Here is an 18,911-nt window from a genome sequence, read left to right as displayed (position 1 = left end):
TATTTAAACCACTGCAATGAAAACAGCCTAAGATAAATCAAATGCCTTCTCCAACTGCTTTAACAATGTCTACACAAAAGATTAGAATATCTACACAAAATATTACTTATGTGCCTGAGACATATCCACTTTTTACAACTGCATCAGCTAGCCTAATAAGAGATTTTATTTCCCCCTTAAAACTTTGCAGGTTACTTAGCAGTAGCTTACATATAAATGGCTTTGTGACCATTGTAAATTAATGAAGTATGCATTATGTAGAGCTTGGATTTCAGAGTGATCTCATATGTGAATTCTCTGATATCTAACAAAGGCTGAATTCAAGCTCTGTTTCTTGTACCCAGCACCCCACCTTTCTCAACACTGCTGGAATTTAGTATATTTAAGACCTCTGCCTCTTTCTCTAAATTTAGCTGCAATTTACGACCATGCACAAAAGCTGCTGGCATACATACACAGATATATGTGGCAAAAATGCTACTGAAATGATGTTTATATAGAAGGTGTCTGTTTTCAATCTGAAGACCTTGGCAAGGCAAACAGAATATGGTATACACTGACAAGCTTTTGGGGGGTTTAGTCAGTGTTTTTTCAGTTTATTTCCCAAAGAAGGACTATCTTTTTGTGTTAATGAGCAAAAATACCTGAAAATAAAAGGAAATGCAAAGAAAGAAGCAAGGATAGAATGAATATCTCGGGTAGGAAGGATCTATTGGTACTGGAATCCCCTAGTATGTTTGTTTTGTGAAATTCTGTGCTGTTCTCCAGTAGGTATATAACATGAGTGGATGTTTACCACTGGATATTTACCACAATTACAACAGGTCAATATATCCTAGACCTGGATCCCAGATGTTAGTTATTACAGCAACAATTGCAAACTTGAATACCATCCTGTTGCATAGACTGTATATCATGAAAAATGTGACAATTTTTGTACTTTTGTTGAGGGCTAGATAATATATTACACAAACTTTACTTGTATAACCCCTATCCTCTCTTTCCCTCCTAGGAAGACAGGATATTAAGTGACAGAAGAGTATCTGTCAGTAATAGATTTGCTTTTCCTCTTCTCCTTTGATGGGTAGAGAAAGGATGGGATATCTTGGTTCTGATTAATGTGCCTAATTTTTTAAATACTTTAAGTTAAACTAAACTTCCAGTGCTGGCGATTTTCCAAAGTGATAATACATAAACATACTCACAAAATCAGAATTGGGCAAATCTCCAGGGCAATGCTATGGAAGTCCCTGTATGGACATGCACAATAAAACTCTTAACAAAACACACTCAAGTGTAGTGAGAGCTGAATAAGCTGGACCATTGCCCTTCACCTCCTCTCACACCTCATTTCTGTTTAACACCCCCATGTTACATGTACTTTGCTAATCACCTTGAGAGAAGATGTAAATGGCATTTGTTTTCATTTGTTGCCATTCCCTGGCAACTGATATCACTAATTCTTAAGGTCATAAGGTCCTTGCCAAAAGTCAGTGTCCACAGCCCAACTTTTGATGGCTATTCTGCTGAAAGATGCATTCAGGTATTTTAAAACAGTTTTTTACCACTTTAATATATGTTTTAGGAGTAGACAGGCAATCAAGTACATGTGAAGCCAAATTACAGGCTGCATAAAATTTTTGATTTCATGAAATGACGAGAAAGAATTACGGTCACAATTACTGCAGGGAGAAGTGAAAGGAGTGGTGGTAAAGACCTGGGAAGGATTAACAGACTCACAGGAGAGAGATACAAGCAACAAACAAAAGTTTACAACTATTGATCACTCACACCAACATCATCCAGGCAAGCTTCATTCTGATGGCTTAAAATTCAGAATTATTCTTTGAAAATATCTTCAGTTTCCTAGGTTGTTTTTGTACTTATCAATTACCTGGCTACTATTTTTTCTGAATTGTAGCAGGAAGAGCCTTTCTTGCTCCTGAGGCTCGATGAGCTGCTGACCTCTCCATTGCCTCGCACAAGAATGAGCTTCCTCTGTGGGTGTGTGTCCCACCTTTATTGGCCCCCTGATCTTGCTCATGCCCAATAGGGGCCTGTCCTAATCAGGCACAGGTGGACTCACACCCACTCATTGGCAACTCGAGGCACCTGGTTTATCGTGTTTCTCTACACTGAATAAACTACAGAGGCTATAGACACATACTCTAATGTTCTGGTTTCTACTTTACAATGCAAAAAAAAAGAAATCTGATGCGTTCTTTTTCCTTCTGTTCTTCTTTTCCTTGTGATTCTTCTCCTCCTCTGTCTGTTGCTCATGTTCCACCTTTACTTCTTATATGTGATAGAGCTATTTATCATGATTGATAAAGGTATTTATCGTGATCATAAACTTTTTTTCTTACCTTGACAGAGAGGAAGTTGTTGGGCATTTCAGATGTGAAGTGTTGCTGCTAACTTACTACAATCTCTGCTTTGAAGCAGCGAAAAACACTTGAATACATTATAGGGCAGCTTCAAAATTTCTCCTTCTCTATGTGATACACTACACACAGTGAAAAAGAGCCTGTCCAAAGAGAATGCCCACTGCATGGCCCAAGATAGGGATCACATTAGCTCATCATCAGACTTTTCTCAGTGTGAACCTCAGGTGACTAATGGTACTATCCTGCCACTCATTACATCATGATATGGTAGAAAGACTTAAACAAAAGATTTTGGCTGCCTATGTTCATACCTCACTCTCCCACAACAGCCCCTAAAGTGATTATATATGTTCTTAGAAATGTACTGAGAACTGACACAAAAACAAGAAGAACCCAAATTACTTCTGATTTTATTCAGCAGTTACCTGATGAAAACCAAAATAGTTTCAAACACTTAACATTTAACAAAACACAAACATTTAACATTTGAATTCTAGGCTTAAGAGCTTCCGAAAAGGAAGGTGAAAATGTACAACTACACTCTGTAGTCTACATATAGAAAGGCTTTTCATAATCTGATTCCTTGTAGTCTGCCTAATAGTTATATGGGGCGTGGATGAACTACCTGTGAACTACCTAGTGGCAAAAAAAAAAGGATCTGGAACACTGGGAATGGAGGTGTGAGTAGATTGAAAATGCTTAGATAAGCGAAAATATTGATCAGCCAACACAAATGAGAGAGTGAATCACTAGATGACCTCAAGAAATAAAACTGTATAGACAAGGGATATAGATATGTTTCAGAGTGTAGTAACGTATCATGATGAACTGCAGATCTTTTTATTGCAGACATTGTATTTGTCACAATTTTTTTATGCTTATTTGTAGATTTTAATCCCTTAGTCCATCTTTTATTCATAAGAGAATAAATTGTTATGCAATAAGTCAATTTATCTTGTAACTTATCTGGTAGAATTACTCAGTTTCAGGACTCTTTATTAGAGTAATTTTTCACAAGTCTTAATAACATCTGTATAAGTTAGCAACTGCAGTTGTCCATCAATGAAGGTTTTGAGGTGTCATTTAAAAGAAATATTTTCTTTTCCCTTGTTAATTCTGTTTAAAACTTCAAAAACAAAATGTATGTTGGTGAACATCCTGAAAAAATGCTTACATCAGTTGTCCTGCAAGACATATCTCAACAGTGACCCAATGAGAAATATCATAATATAAGACAAAAAGAGTTCTTAGCACCTGTGCTCTCTAATGAGAAAAAGATTCAGGAGGGATTTACGATGGATTTGTGCTGTCATCAGACATACAAGTAGTTTTCAGCAAGTTGTGGTGACCTCACTGCTTGCTCAGTAACCTCTGCTCCTTCAGATAGCAAAGTCATGTCAAATTTACTAATAAAAAATAACAGCAGAGAGGGTGGCAGTGGGTTACCGAGTGAAACAGCTGCCAGCAGGTGATTTCTCTCCATTGCAAGTTTCACTTCAAAATTTTTCCCTGCTTCACAGATGTCACAGTGATAAGTGCTATTAGCTAACTTGGCATAGAGCTGGAATCTGACTCAGGTGTTTTGAGTCTGTTGAATTCTCAAAAAAACAATTATTTAAATATTCCTAAAGGTAGGGACATTTAAACCCGAGTGAGCAGAACTTGAAGTTCTGATATTTGTTCTTTTGTACATCTATCCATCTATAAAAATATGTATCTATGTACAGAATATCCATATGTAGAGATGCATGTGTTGTTTTGTGTGTGGTTACACATATATGACCTCAAATGTAAATAACTTATAAGAATCACAACATAGGAAAATAAAATACCATGTTCTTGGCAACTGCCAGGCAGAAGATCACATTGCATTAATTAGTACTCCTGAGGGACATTAAATGCTCCAGGATGAGTGGAAGTTTTCAGGGATAACATTAGTGAACCATTTATCACAGATATTTGCAACTACAGGTAATTATGAGTTTTACACTAAAATAGTATGGAGTCAAACACTGAAATAAAAGAAGATAAGCAGACAGCAATTAAAAAAATCAAGATGGCTGTACACTCTACATGCAGTTTCTGGAAGTCTCTCTATACACAATTTACCATTAAATGCTTATGCAATTAGGTAATAAATCCAGTAAAGAGAAATTTTGGTTTTTTGCAAATGAAGTCATTTACCTAGAAAACTTCTTCAGAAGTCACAATGGGAAGAACAGTACCAGACACACTTAGCCTGAGTAATAACTACATGACAAGGACTGGGGTCAGAAATACAATTTATTTCAGTGAATTTAGCATGTCAGCTAGAACTGCATGGATTTAGAAACTTTTCCTTAAAATAATATTTAATTTTTCTAGTGTCATCAGAAATATGAAATGTTATTCTAATAAAAAGAGTTATGAGAATTATAAGTACTGTCATATATATCCAACCAATTTATTTCACTAGAAAAACAATATTTCAAACACTTGATATAAATAAGAAACGGTCTTTGTTTTTCAGTGCTGATTTCAATGGAGTAACGTGGTAGTTTGATACTTCACCCAATAGGACAATTTCAGTGCTGTTTACGAACCTGGACTTAGATAATAATTAGTAAGTTGTAAGCTTTTATTACATGTACTGTAGTATTACTTCAGGGTCCCTGTCACTGATCACTGCTCCATTAAGCAAATTGCTGCTACTGACTACAAGAGCAAAATTAAATAGGGTTCCTGTCAAAAGTCATCTGTCTGTCATGCACTCTTCATAACTGATTTTGCAATTGCTACAGCCATGAAATAAAGGTTTCTTTTTCAATCTGGTGCGTATCCTTGGTGCTGCTGTAATTAGAGTATTGATTTTACTGCATTGAGGAAAGTACCATGGCTCTTATTAATTTCAATGAGTAAATCAAAAAGACACTTCCTGTTGTCACAAGTCTCTGAAATGAGTAAAAATACAGCAAAATTCTTCATATAAAAACCATAAAACAGGTATAAACATGTATAAAATCAGTTTTAAATACTAACTATTAATTTAAAGAGGCTGAAGGATCACTAGGTAGTGCCTAGAATTTTGTCTCCTTAGAATTTCCTTTCTTCTAAAACTACATTTCTTATTTTCATCATAGACAAGCACAAATAGAAAATGTGTAATCTAAAGAAAAAAAACAAAAGACAAAAAATCCCTTACTTTCTCTCTATAAAATTCACATTTTAAAAAATAAGAACAAAGAAAAAAGAAGAAAAAGTACAATAACCTGGTATAGAGGCAAACAGATATTCACGTTGAATGGGGAGAGCAGTAAAGGTCTCTGAACTTTAGTTATCCCCTAGTAATCCTCACAAAGCTCACAAAATATGCACAGGTCTTTAAGTCATTGGAGGAACTCAGACTTTTTCTGCTGTAAGAAATCACGCTGGCTATTGAAGGAAATAGGTATCCATAGACCTCTGGACCCAAACCAAAAAGAAAGTATAGTAAAACTAAATCCACACTAAATTCCAGACTTTGGGAAAAGACTCAGGTACTCAAAACCAGGCATAAACAAATTTGTAACTATTAAAAATAAGGCAAAGACTTTTTCTGGGAGCAAGTCCTAGCATAAGGGTCTTTTTTACAGTCTTCTGAACTGTAATTTACTTCCAGTATAAAAAGTCTCCAAAATAATACTGCAATACCTGTTTCTAACATATATTTCAGTTTGACTGAACTCAAGCTGAACTTCTTCTTGCATCGCAGTTGGTACAAGTAGTTCAGAAAAAAAATCTTGTGCTCTAATGTTTGTGCAAGTACCACCAAAATTATAATTTCTTATTTCTTCCCTTTGTACAGAATTTCATCCCATTGTTCAAGATATTGCTACTACTACTTTCTCTCCAATAGTGAATGCTGCAGAGAATCTTCTTCACTCATGTACCAACCCTAGGATCAGACACTTCACAAACAGAAAGCCTGTATTCAGGAGTACTAATAAATTCAGGATTCCTAATAAACTCAGGAGTTTTTCTGTATTCAAGACTCCTGTTCAGGCGTCTAATGAAATAAATGAAGCTCTGTCTATCTGTGTGCAGGAGCAGAGGGAGCTGCTTATGTAGACATCTTTCTTTCATTCATGCCAGCTGTGTACACACCAAATAATTCCAAATTCATTTATATTATTTCCCCTAATAGTCCTAGGTATAATCCAGGAATAATCCAGGAATAATACCTGTTCTTCATGCACAAACCTAACATGAATAAATCTCCTCCAAATTTTAATTTATGCTTTTAAAAAAGTCAGAATCTTCCAGTTCTGGGAATGAGTATTATGTGGTCTCTTTAAGAATAAAACTACTGAAAACTCTTTACCTGCTTAGAACAGGCACTGCTACTGAAAGAAATAACATGAGTTCTCATAGGAATAAGAACTGATTTGTGGGTTGAATTTACCAATAGCACATAAGTTCCTTGCTGAAAATGTGCAAAAATAATTCTCTGGGATCTCTAGTGGACTCTGGCATTCTGAACCAGCATCCGTCACAGAATGCCTTGACTGTATGGCTGAATGAAAAGCAGACCATAGTAGACATATAGGCATAAACATAAGCATATGCTGAGTTCTAAGGTCAGAACTTGCCTTGCCTTTGAACCCTGAATGAAAAAGAGCAGTGTTTAATCATTTCACATATCTGTGTTAGATATGGCTGGTAAATAAAACATTCAAAACTGCCTCATGCATCTTTTGCTATTATATTCACATTTGCAGGAATACTGGCTTGTTTTTCTCCTCCCTATACATCTGCTAATTCTTCTCAGTATTCTAGTGTGCTGATATATTAGGAGTAAAAAAAATCTGTTATTTATTTGTTATGCAGTCTGGTTATGATGCCATGACTGATAGATTGCCCTAGTAGACTAGAGACTAAAGACTGCTGGGTTGCTGCCTCAGACAATGAATCTCAACCTTTCTCTTCAATTTTTTTCCATTTCTCATTATACATTACTGCACACATATTACTATTAAAAGGTTTCTAACTTATGTTATTGTGGTAGAACTAAAAAAGCTTGTGATTTCTTGCCTCCAGAACAATTTGATATAACAATAGGCTTAGAATTCATCATTACTATATATACTATCTTTCCACTTTCATACTGTCTTCATGCATGCATGTTTGTATTTGTAAGACACATAATTACAGTTTCAATAATTGGGAGTTTTTGAAGAAGAAGGTGGATATCAGTTTTACATAAATATAATTATTACTCATATTATGTACTAATACAGATTTCCAACTGTTAGTATCATGTGAGGTTTTTTACTCCTTCATGTTATTGTATCACACTGACTTGCTTTTTGAAACCATTTATACTTTAGGGTGTTCTTGGTGTACAAAATGACTAAGAAGTAATGCTAACAAATTTTGCTGATGTGAAATATTTCCCTAAGTCACAGGTAAAGAATACCATGTAATTTGTAATGATAGCCACAGTAATGAGTGCATGTAGTAGTCAGCTATTACCAGCAGTAATTGGTGTACCTTTCATCTCCTGTCAAGCAGAGTGGTGGGGATTAGGACCAAAAGGCAGCTATCAGCTCCCTTATTTCCGGACTCAAACAAAAGGAAAAGAGGTGCCTGTCTGAGCTGATAGCTTTTGGCCCTTTGATCAGACCCTATCAGAAGTTAACCAGACATAGTAACCTGATTTCTCATCAATGGGCTACTTTCTTTGATGTAGGTAAACTCCTACTGCAAATCACATTTATGAAGGGAAAACACCAGGACATAATCAAGGAGGAGAACAGCTACCGATTCACAGAGAAAGGTTGCTTTGGCGTCCTACTTTCTTTGAGGGAGGTAATAAACAAGTTCTATTAAGATCATTGAAAAGATGTTTCTATAAACAAGCTGCAGTGCAGTCCTTCAGAAGGTTGTGTTTTGCCTCCCTGGTGTAACAGAAATGTAGGCATGGTTCAGTGTTAATGAAAGGTCCAAGCAAAATAACAGAAAATTAAACTTACTCTTAAAGAAGGGGGGGAAATTCCCTGCTTGGAAAGAAATTGTGTTTGGAAAATTTTACTTCCAAGTGGTTCAGCAAATGTACATTTAGGAACAAGACTTTTAAAGTTTTACATTTTTTCACTATAAGTGTAGGATAACAAGTACAGGTATTTAAAATGTATACCAATCATATTATTCAAAGTCTTACCAGGAATTATCCTTCACTGTTGATGTTACTGTTACAGTGGGCTGCGGAAACAACTTCATCAAATGTTCAAGAAGATGTTAAACAACAGTTTATGTGATATAAATAACAATTGGAGTAAGCAAAACGTACCCACACATGAACCATTATTATAAGACTTCCAAAATCCTCTTCTCAACTTCTAATTTGTATACTATGAAATTATTATAATAGTCAATATTCCCCTCATGACAAAGAGATATTCTGCATTTTTTTATTAAATAAATAAAAAAAAATCCTGTTTCAGAGTGGAAGAGTACTGCACTGTATTTTATTTCACTCTGTGCCCAGTGCTTTTTTTTCTAATCCAACCTCAGATGACCTTAGTCTGTGACATCATAAATAAAAACCCTCTTGAAGTGCCTAAATACTTAGAGAGGTAAATAATATTCAGCTCAGTTTAAACTGCTAAATAAAACATCTCTCTTCGCAGAGGAAACATATTAGAGGTACATTTGTAGTCCAGCATCCAAAATTTAATTATTATTCATTGGTTTTCACAGTTACATTACAGTGCAATATATGGCAAATTGTATTGAGCACAACAGCCTTTGTAGAATGAAATAAAAATTTCTCTGCAAGTAGAAAAGGAAGCTTACATAAAATTCTCAAATTTAAAATTATTTTAGTACCATTTATATAAGAATAACCTGAAGTTACAAAAAAAAAAAAAAAAAAAAAAAAAAAAGACTCTCTACTCTATCAAAGGAGAACAGGATTTTGAATTTATTTCATTCATGGCAACAAATGACAAATGTGAAATTTACTTTTGGATTACTTTAATAATGTTAAAACTTAATCAAGACTAATTAATTAAAATTTTAATTATTTTAATTGTTCAGTTTTCCTATTTTAAATGTTCATAAAAACAGAAGATTAAAAAAAAAAGTTTTTTTGTCAGAGGCATTTTCTTAGTCCTCAGCACTTTTTTCAAATTATAGGGAATGGGAAAAAAGTGTTCACCACACAGCACCCTGCATGCCTGGGTTTGAGGCTCCTGCTCCTTGTGGTACTCCCATGGTACCAGCGACCTGTAGCTGGAGAAGAGGATCACAGTTCCTCTAAATGCATCACCTGCACTGGGCAAATATCAGTAGAGGACACATGCAGTGAGCTCAGCATCTGATATAGAGAGCTCCTGGCTCCCATGAGCAGCATGACCTCTCAAAACCAACCCTTGGTATGTTCATCTTAGAAAGAGAACAGTCATTTGAGATGGAATAAACTGAAAAAATACTGCAGGATGTCATATTTTTATGTAGGGGGCAAAAGAGTGCAACAGGGAGCCCAGCAGGAGCTTACAGCTGACATTGTGATGTGAGGGGTCTGCTTCAGGCCACAGCTTCCCTATGGATTTTGGATTGTAGCCAGATGATGAATGGCAACTGGGTTGCAAATCATGTTCCTTTCATCTGCAGAAATATTTGGATCAGAGCATGCCTGCAAGTAAGAAGGAAACACACAAGACATATAGCAATTGAATCTTGAAAAGATGAAGCCAGAGTTTTTTCCAGTAATGAATGCATCAGCATGGTGATTCAGAACCTGAATATTGTTTGCTTTGACAGTTTAAAAACCTGTAAGGCAAAAAACAGAATGAAAGGGGCAGTTTATTTAGATTTTTGGAAGATCCCAAACCAGCTACATCCCCATATAACAAGTGACATAGAGAGTATTTTTTCAGAAGGTTTCTCATGTTTGTTTGGTTTTTTCTTTTAAAAAAAAATTCATGTAGAATGGACTTGAGACACCCATCAAGTCTTGCTTGGATCCCATTACACATTACAGAGCTGGAGAATAAGAACAGCACATTTGGTTACAGTCCTGTCATCTTGAGCACTTCAAGGACTAACTTAGATGCTTTGAGGATGGTGGATTACCACTGAGAATTTTGCATTTATTTGTGATATAGGTTTAAGAATGTTTTCTATTTGTTTTAATTCTGATTTAAGAAGACAGAAGAATGCTAGTCCATATGAGGTGTCAACAACCTTAATAATATAACTAATTCTATTCAGTATTTTACTATTTACTTCTTCAATTAGATATGCATTAAATATGCATTTCATTGAAAATCTCATATGCTAGAGAATATGCAATAGATCATATACACTGATTGCTGATTTTTTTTTAATATTTATGTAAAAACTTTAGATGGAGCTTAAGCTTCTCATTTCCTTGGGTTTGCTACAAGGTTACCTTCTTCAAAAGCAATCCAAGGACATTGAGAGATGTGGGATAAAGTGTAAGGATGGGATAAACTTTCAATTTCTTTTTCTACACAGACACTGAAAGCCACCACTTTTCCTTATAATTTTCCTCCTACGATACATTTGTTCTGAAAGAGGAGAGATTGGTTCAGGACATGAAACACTAATATGATTTCTGCATAAAAGGGCCAAGTACCTGAAGATTATTCTAAACTTTTGGCACCATTTTGGTTTGGGGTTTTTTTGTTTTTTTTAATTTGGTTTTGCTTGTTTTTATCATTGCTGTTGTTGTTTGTTTGTTTTTTTCTTTGTGGTATCAGGATTGCAGCTGTATCCTGTAATCTTTCCAAGTAATAAGACAGCTTTACAATTCACTCATTCACAGCCAAAACCACCAGACTGATGTAAAAATTTCATTAATTGAGCAGCAGTCTGCTTTTTTAGGCAAAGCATAATTCCATCATCCCAATATTGCCAGAGTAAGGACCAACTAAGGAAAAAAAAAAAAAAAAAAAAAAGAAGAAAACCACACACACACAAAAAAAAACTTCAGAGAGCCAAGGCATTTCTCAGCATGTATAAACAATATAGTTCTGTGGTAAAGTCCCTTGCTTGAATTCTACACCTCAAAGGAACAATTTATTGTGCAGATCTCATGAGTTACCATCAAAATTAGTGCAAGTCTTATTGTTGCTCTTTTTTAGGGCTAGAGGACTATGTCATTTCATATTCTCTAATTTTGCATCAAAAATTAGGTTGTCAGTAAAACATAAGCAATTGAAAGTCTACACTTTAAAATCAGAAGAAATCATAGTAGATATACAATCTTTACCCAAATACCTTTCCAGCTTTCTGGCTCTTTCAGAGATGTTTATTTTCACAGCTTCCAGATGCACAGAATAAGAGGAGGACCAGTGATTGTAGTGTTAAATACTTAAACTGATTCTATCTAGAGTATTCACAGGTTCTCAAAGTGAACAGATTGTGAGGCTTTGTTTTGTTTCATTTTGTTTTTTAAGTAATTAAAAATAGCCTTCTCTAACTAGTGGCAAAATTTGGTAGAGTTTGTAACCCCAGCAGATTTTTAAAAAATTCTGCCAGATGTGATTTTGACATTACATTTAGCTCTAACAGAACTCTCCTGACTTTAATCTTAAATCTGTATGTTAAGGGTATAATGAGACTATGAAAGGCCAGAGGAAGTTAAGAGCCTGTTTCTGATCTCAATTAACACCACTTGTATTCTGTATAGCTGTTGACTTTAGTGGAATTGTTCCCCATTTGTAATTGTGTAAACAGAAGTGCCATGAGAATCTCAATGGTTGGGCTTTGCAGAAACATAGAATGATTCACCTTTCTTCTATTAAAGTTCCTATCTTAGTTAAGTAACACACTCCCAGGCCCATGCCAGTCTCACTCATGATACTGGTGCATAAACACATTAGATATTTTGGCAGAAAACCTTTAAAAACTGGAAAAACAAAATTTTGAGTCCTATCCAGTTAAAAACATCCATGGTCTTCAGGGTTATGCAAGGCCCCAAAGACCACAGATGCTGGCTGTTCAACAGGCCAAAATATTCAGACACAGGTTGGCCTCCAATGTAAGGTCAAATAAAAGTGTCTCTGTGTGTGGTGGAGAAAGTTCAGTAAATGTGATGGAAAGAAGTCTCAGAAAACTTCTATTTGTTGTCTGGAGACCCAGCTGAAATTAGAGACTCTTTGTGCTTGTCACCCTAAACTGTGTATCACCATATCATGGGTTATTATACATACAATAATGTAGCCAAGAACTTCAGACCTCTTAAAACTATTCATTCTCACAGCATCCACATTAGATGAACTCAAAAGAAGGTTCCAAAGTCATCCCATCTACCTTGAGGCATTTGTCTGCAGTAAAGAAGACAGAAACCTTAACACACAATAAATATAGTATTTTAGCTCTTCTAAATTTCACTGGCCCTGTGGACATATTTTTTTCTCTATTGAAAGCCTGATATTCCTTTAGGAAGATTATGCTAAATTTTAAATGCAGAGTCACAATTGTGCCTAAATTTAATGGGAAGAATCCAGACATTAGAGATTTTTCCCTGACTTTAGCAGATGCAGGAGAGGCTATAGCAGAGCAGGAGTCACAACTCCTGGGTCTCAGGCCTTAAAGAGTGCAATGTAATACCATTCATATTCTAACTGGACACAATGGGCAGGGTCAAATAAGAATAGAAATGTTCAGCCACATAATCTAAGATGACCCACATCCTCTATGTCTCCTGTATGTATTCTGCTGTCTCCTGTTTACCAGGAGTGCCCCTTTCCTGAATTCCTATTTTTCATATTTTGCCATATGGTTGAAACTTATTTTTTCTTTTTACTTCTTACTGCTCAACCAAGTTTACATAAACCAGTTGGAGGGACAGCATCTCTATGAGGGAGATGTTGGAAACTTCTGTCAGAGGTGATCATTTATGTCCAGAGTTTGCTTCAGATTCTAAGGACTCTCTATGTGTTTTTGAAGCAGTAACACAAGCATGAAATATTCCTATGATTTTCTCTGGAGAGTGAGGAGTTTCTTGTTTGGGTTTTTTTGTTGGGTTTTTTTTTTAATAAATCAGTTTTGTGAGTATTTTTAACATAAGGACATAAGTGAAAAGATGAAAAAGAAATTAATTTTACATGTAGGAAACACAGAAATAAAGTTTTGTGTTAACACATTCTCTATGCTCCAAATGTTGATCCTGGTAGCCATGTAAGCACCAGTGAACAGCATTTGTAAGGGGAGCATTTCTTCTTTCGTTCCAGGTTGATATGAACTCTCTATTGGTTGTAAAGATAGATTGCATGACTTCCTCACATTTTCCCAGGTAAATGATATTAACCTCATCTAATTTAAGATGATTCAGGCTCTAAGCTAGCCACTTCATGTGCTGTACTCTCCAACGAGGAATGGACATTTGGAAGTGTCAATGAATAATTGTTTTTTCTTTAAATCACGATTGCATGAAAATGTATCTTTTTAGGTCTGTAGAGAGAGTCCCAGAGTAGAATGTAATCTACACCTGTACCTCAGAACCTGGACATCAGGCACCTGTATTTCACACAAGAGACATATGGAAGCATAAGAGCACCAAAGATCACACTTTTTGGATCGCTGGCTTAGTGGAGCAACCTCACCTGTACCCATCTTTGGTGAGTCTCAAGCACTTAGCTGAACAAAACTTAACAGGAACAAAGGCAACACAGGACTCATCAAAGTATCCTGTCAGATATGCCAGTATTTTGATATTTCAAATGTAGTGAGACTTTTTTCTTGGAAAAAAAAAATAATTAGAACATTGAATCTCACAACCAAGATGTTTGAGTCAGGAAGTAAAGGAAGAATTCCAAGAATCTTACCAGATTCTTGTCCACCGAGCTGAAAAAAATGAAGAGCTGTGTTGACTCGTGCTGCTAATTAAATACAATTTAATATGCACATTTCTTTGGAGAGAAAATATTCTGGGCAACTGCATGTTATGTGAGATACACACACATCACAACTAAAGATTTGTTTGTCCTAAAAGTGGGATCTGGATCAGCTGAGAACTGAGAAGTGTAAAAACAGTCAATAGTATTCTAATTATCATATTTATGGGATCACTGGAGCCCAGAAAAACTACTGGGAATTTGAATAGTACAAATTTGGTCAGGGAAATAAAGTTTCTCTATTTCTTCTGAGATTGTCTGTCCAAATAATATTTATAAATAGTTTCATATTTACTGGTTCATTTGATATTGTACTTCTAATTAGCTGGGACGTGATTCTTAACTAACCTAAACCATCTCGTTTGCAATGAGGGCTCAGTGATTTCTTCTAGCAAATCTTTTTCTTTAGAGCTATGTTTACATCTAGAAATGTTAGAAATGTACTTATGCTTGACAGTAATTTATTTACTTCTATAAGGGGCAACAGGATTTTAAATACTATTGTCATCAATTTCAAACAAATTATCTTGAATCAGAAAACCAGAAACATCCTACCTGCCACTCTTCATTTGTGGGAGGCTGTTGGTTTATGCTCAGCCATACAAACAAAACAGGAGATTTCTTAGTTTATTATTCAACTGTAAAATACATAGAGGCTGAACAGTTAAGTCAAAGGATGGTAGCTCATTCCTCTAGACAAATAACCTGTGCCTAAAGTATAGGACCTTCATGCCAAAAATCAGAAAAAATGTTCTGTCTTCAAGTGGATCCTTAAAGAACTCTAATTTTCTCCTAAAAAATCTTATAATGCAGACTGAGTCTCTGAAAGGGATTAAAATTCTGTACTTCAGTTCTGGTGCAACAAACCAAGTCAAACTACTTTCATGCAAAAGCAAAAAGGACTGGGAGCTCAGACTTCTAAATTAACATAATTTTTAACAATATGATTATCATCATGATTATTAATATGAGGGAGAATAGTGTATCATTCATTTTGAAGTCAAGAGTTCCTGTAATGCATTTACTGAAATGATAGCTGAACCACTGAAAATCTACAGAAGTGCATGGTGTCTCAAATCTTCTGCTAAAACACAACTCTGAAGGGCTTTGAGGGAAATTGTTGCTTTGTCAATCAGGAGAGAGTGAGAAACCTGGGTTATGATCTCTTAGAAACACTTTGTGCATTTTCTGTTTAACAGCCACTAGTAAGACACATGCCCATCTTTAGGAACTGGGATAGAGGGTAGAATTCTTCCAGCACTTAAAGTACAGACAGTTTTAAACAGGTGTGTGGGAAGGATGTCATCTGAATTTTATAATCTCTTCTGAGCCACATTAGTAAGAATGATGGAAGCATCACTAAGGCTAAGATTAAACCACATATCTTATCTTTCCCAAGCACAGTTATAACTTCTTACACTTGCACTGCCTCTTCTGTGGTCTCTGAGAAAATGAATGCATGTTTAGAAGTTAAGAGAAAACACGTTAATGATGTCTCAGTTATAATCCTTACAGTTTTCTTTACCTGCATGTTGGGTATCTGCTCCCCAGGAGCTCTGCAAAACATAAATAACACTAAGCAAGCCCCTATTTGATCTGGACCTTCTAACTTCAGAGGAACCTGCTTTTTTCCCTGAATAGTCAATAACCATAAATACTGCTTGGCTAATTCAGGATGAATGACCAGAACTGGCAGCCTATTTTTAGACAGAGATAAGGCGCTTTCTAAACACAAACTACCTAAATCAAGCACAAAAGCAAGTAATGAAAAGTTGCTTTTGATGTTTCTCATGACCAGAAGACTATTTCTCATCCTAACACGCTTTGACTTTGACCTCTCAAATTCATCACTTAAAAGACTCAACTATGGGAGCTCTTATGGAAGAATTAAGCCACCCACATAAAAAGGTTCCAGCTAATGCAACCAGAACAACTTTAACATAATAGTGCACCACGGCTATTATGCACAAAACTTATTTTAACCTTGAAAAGCTGGCTTCCCATGGCTCACTTTGCATGAAACAGAGAGACAGATACAGCCTGAAATTCTTTCAGGTGTGATTCTCCAACTCTCCATTCTAGAAAACCTGGCTGCCCTTTCACTTCATATCCCAGTTCAAAGTGTCTACTATGTAGTCCTAACATTTCCGTAGAAACTGTGACAACTTGAGTCTAAACAAATGTTTCTCCCAAAGCTGGACTGCTTTTATAGGAATGAGGGAGTCACCTGTCTGAAGTTTCAGAGACCTAAGAACCAGCTGAAAGCAAGATCTGAGAAGTTCTTCACAGATTTCATAGTTAGCTCACACCATTGTGAGTAATTGTTTTGATTTTTACATCTCATTCAAAAGGCAAAGTGCAAATCTCAGCAGAAGTCTCAATCAGGTAAAGAAATTTCCGTCTGATAATTAGAACTGTACAGATTTCATCTTAGTTTTGTTAATATGTGGTGCAGTAACAAAAGTTAATGTAAAAGTTCCTATATTATCATTTTATAATATGTCCCAGAAATAAAACATGAAGTTAAAAAAATACTTCTAATATATATTAGCAGAATTGGAAAATGTCATCAATTTGGCTTCTATATTCATAAGATATAAGAAAAATTGTTTCCCCTGTAAAACATTTTTTCCAGAAGTGTATTTTTCTAAAAGAATTTACAGAAAGCATGAAGGATGTCTAAAACATTAATCTTTTATTTTTCCTAATGCCTGCTATTTTTGTAATTCTGTTAGAAAGCTAATCTGTCTTTACCAACATTTTTAAAAAGAGATTCAATAAAAAGACTTTTTAGCTTTCATATTTCAGAATTTTGTGAAAATCCATTTTTAAACATCCTTATATTACATCCTTAAGTGGGTAATGCTGTTGGTGCTAGTGAACTTTTTAAAATACAGTTTCAAACTTGCTTATTATTTATGGTCATGGTCAGTTGTGTGTTGGCCACTCATATCAACAAAGTTGAGTCAATATATAACTAGCAACCAACATACACGGAAACAGCCCCTTGAAATTCTTCTCATAGAGCACTGGTACTCAATAGTCTCTCAGTTTCCCTTCATTTCCATTAGTGATGGCATTTAACTGCTGATTTTAAAGAAAAGTTCATTACTCCCAAGGCATAAAAAAACCCCCTAAAAGTAAACAGCATCTGCCCTTTGACCTGTGCTGGTTTGCAGAATGAGATGGATGAGCTGCCTTGTGAAGTTTCACAGACCTCGCTCTGATTCTCATTCCACAGCAGAGCAAAGAAGTTAATTCTCTGTGTATCTGAGAATTTGAGCTTGGGAATGAGTCCCAATCTCCTTTTTTCTACTGCTACCCTGGACTGTTGCCTTCCCATTTTTCAACACGATATTAATTTCACAACGGCTTTATTAGCTTACATTGCTAAGCTAATGTAAGCTTCTTCTTTGCTCTAACCCGTAGGAGCCCTTTCCTCTCTTTTGTCTTAAAAGTGCTCCTCTCTGACCCTCAGTCAAAAGTTTGGTATTTGCCTTGCTCAAATTTGCCCCTTAGAAAAGCCAACAGTTTATATTTGGTTTGGTTTGGTTTGGTTTGGTTTGGTTTGGTTTGGTTTGGTTTGGTTGGTTGCTTGTTGGTTTTCTTTCCCCTATCAAGTTTTGCAGAAGTCTACAACTTCCTGAGTATATTTGGGAACTGCCACTCATGACCATTACTGCCCTGAACTGAAATCAGGAAATATCTGAGTTGGGGTATGTAACTCATTTATTGATATATAGAAAGATATTACTGATTTTAATGAACAAAAAAAGGGTAGAAAAGTGAAATTTCGGACAACATGTCATGTTTAGCTTACTGTGACAAAAAGTATGAATGGTATGACACAAAAATACTTCTCAGACTGTTTGAAAAAATTATGATTTCCACCTGTTTCACAAATCTATTAACAGATATGTGTGGTCTATTTAATATAAATAATATAAATAATATAAATTTTAACATAGATAATATTACATATTATTACACAGTTAATGGTGCAGTAAAACAAGAAAACTTACTTTAAAAATATTAAAATGAAGAACATGGAGAATATTTGGGATATCCAGAATTTTGCATACTATTTTATTAATTAACAGAAACTTAAAATTCCTTCAGCACTGTTGAAATATTTTGGGCTGATACAAGGGACAGGAAAATATTTTGATTTTTTTAAAAATACGCTGGGTTTTGTGGGTCATTATATATGCTCATCATAAAGAAAGATTCAGTTCTACACCTTCGAAACTAAAGCTAACCTGAGATTTCCACCTAGATTCTGCCATAACATGAACTGAGCTCTTCTTTGCTTCACATGGAAGCAGAATTTTTTGGGCCATGTTATTAACTATCAGCTAATGAGTTTCAGGAAGACAAAAACTTTGAAGCACTAAAAAGTATTCTTGGAGAACGTGAGACATAATCCCAACTTCACTTTTCTCAAAAGTAGTTTCCCTGATGTACTTTTCTTCCACGACTCAATTTTCTATAAATACCTGGATACAGAGTAGCACTGACCTGGAACTTCAGAAACCCACTCTCTCCACAATCCCATGCAGGAGTACAAAATAATTAGATCTATATAGAATACTTTAGAGGTAATACAAATACTTCTGCCTTCAATTCTTCTATGGCATAT

Source organism: Calypte anna, chromosome 3, assembly GCF_003957555.1.
Source record: "Calypte anna isolate BGI_N300 chromosome 3, bCalAnn1_v1.p, whole genome shotgun sequence".
In the NCBI taxonomy this organism is placed as follows: Eukaryota; Metazoa; Chordata; class Aves; order Apodiformes; family Trochilidae; genus Calypte; species Calypte anna.
The sequence above is the reverse complement of the archived record's forward strand: the minus strand, read 5'-3'. Positions refer to the sequence as shown.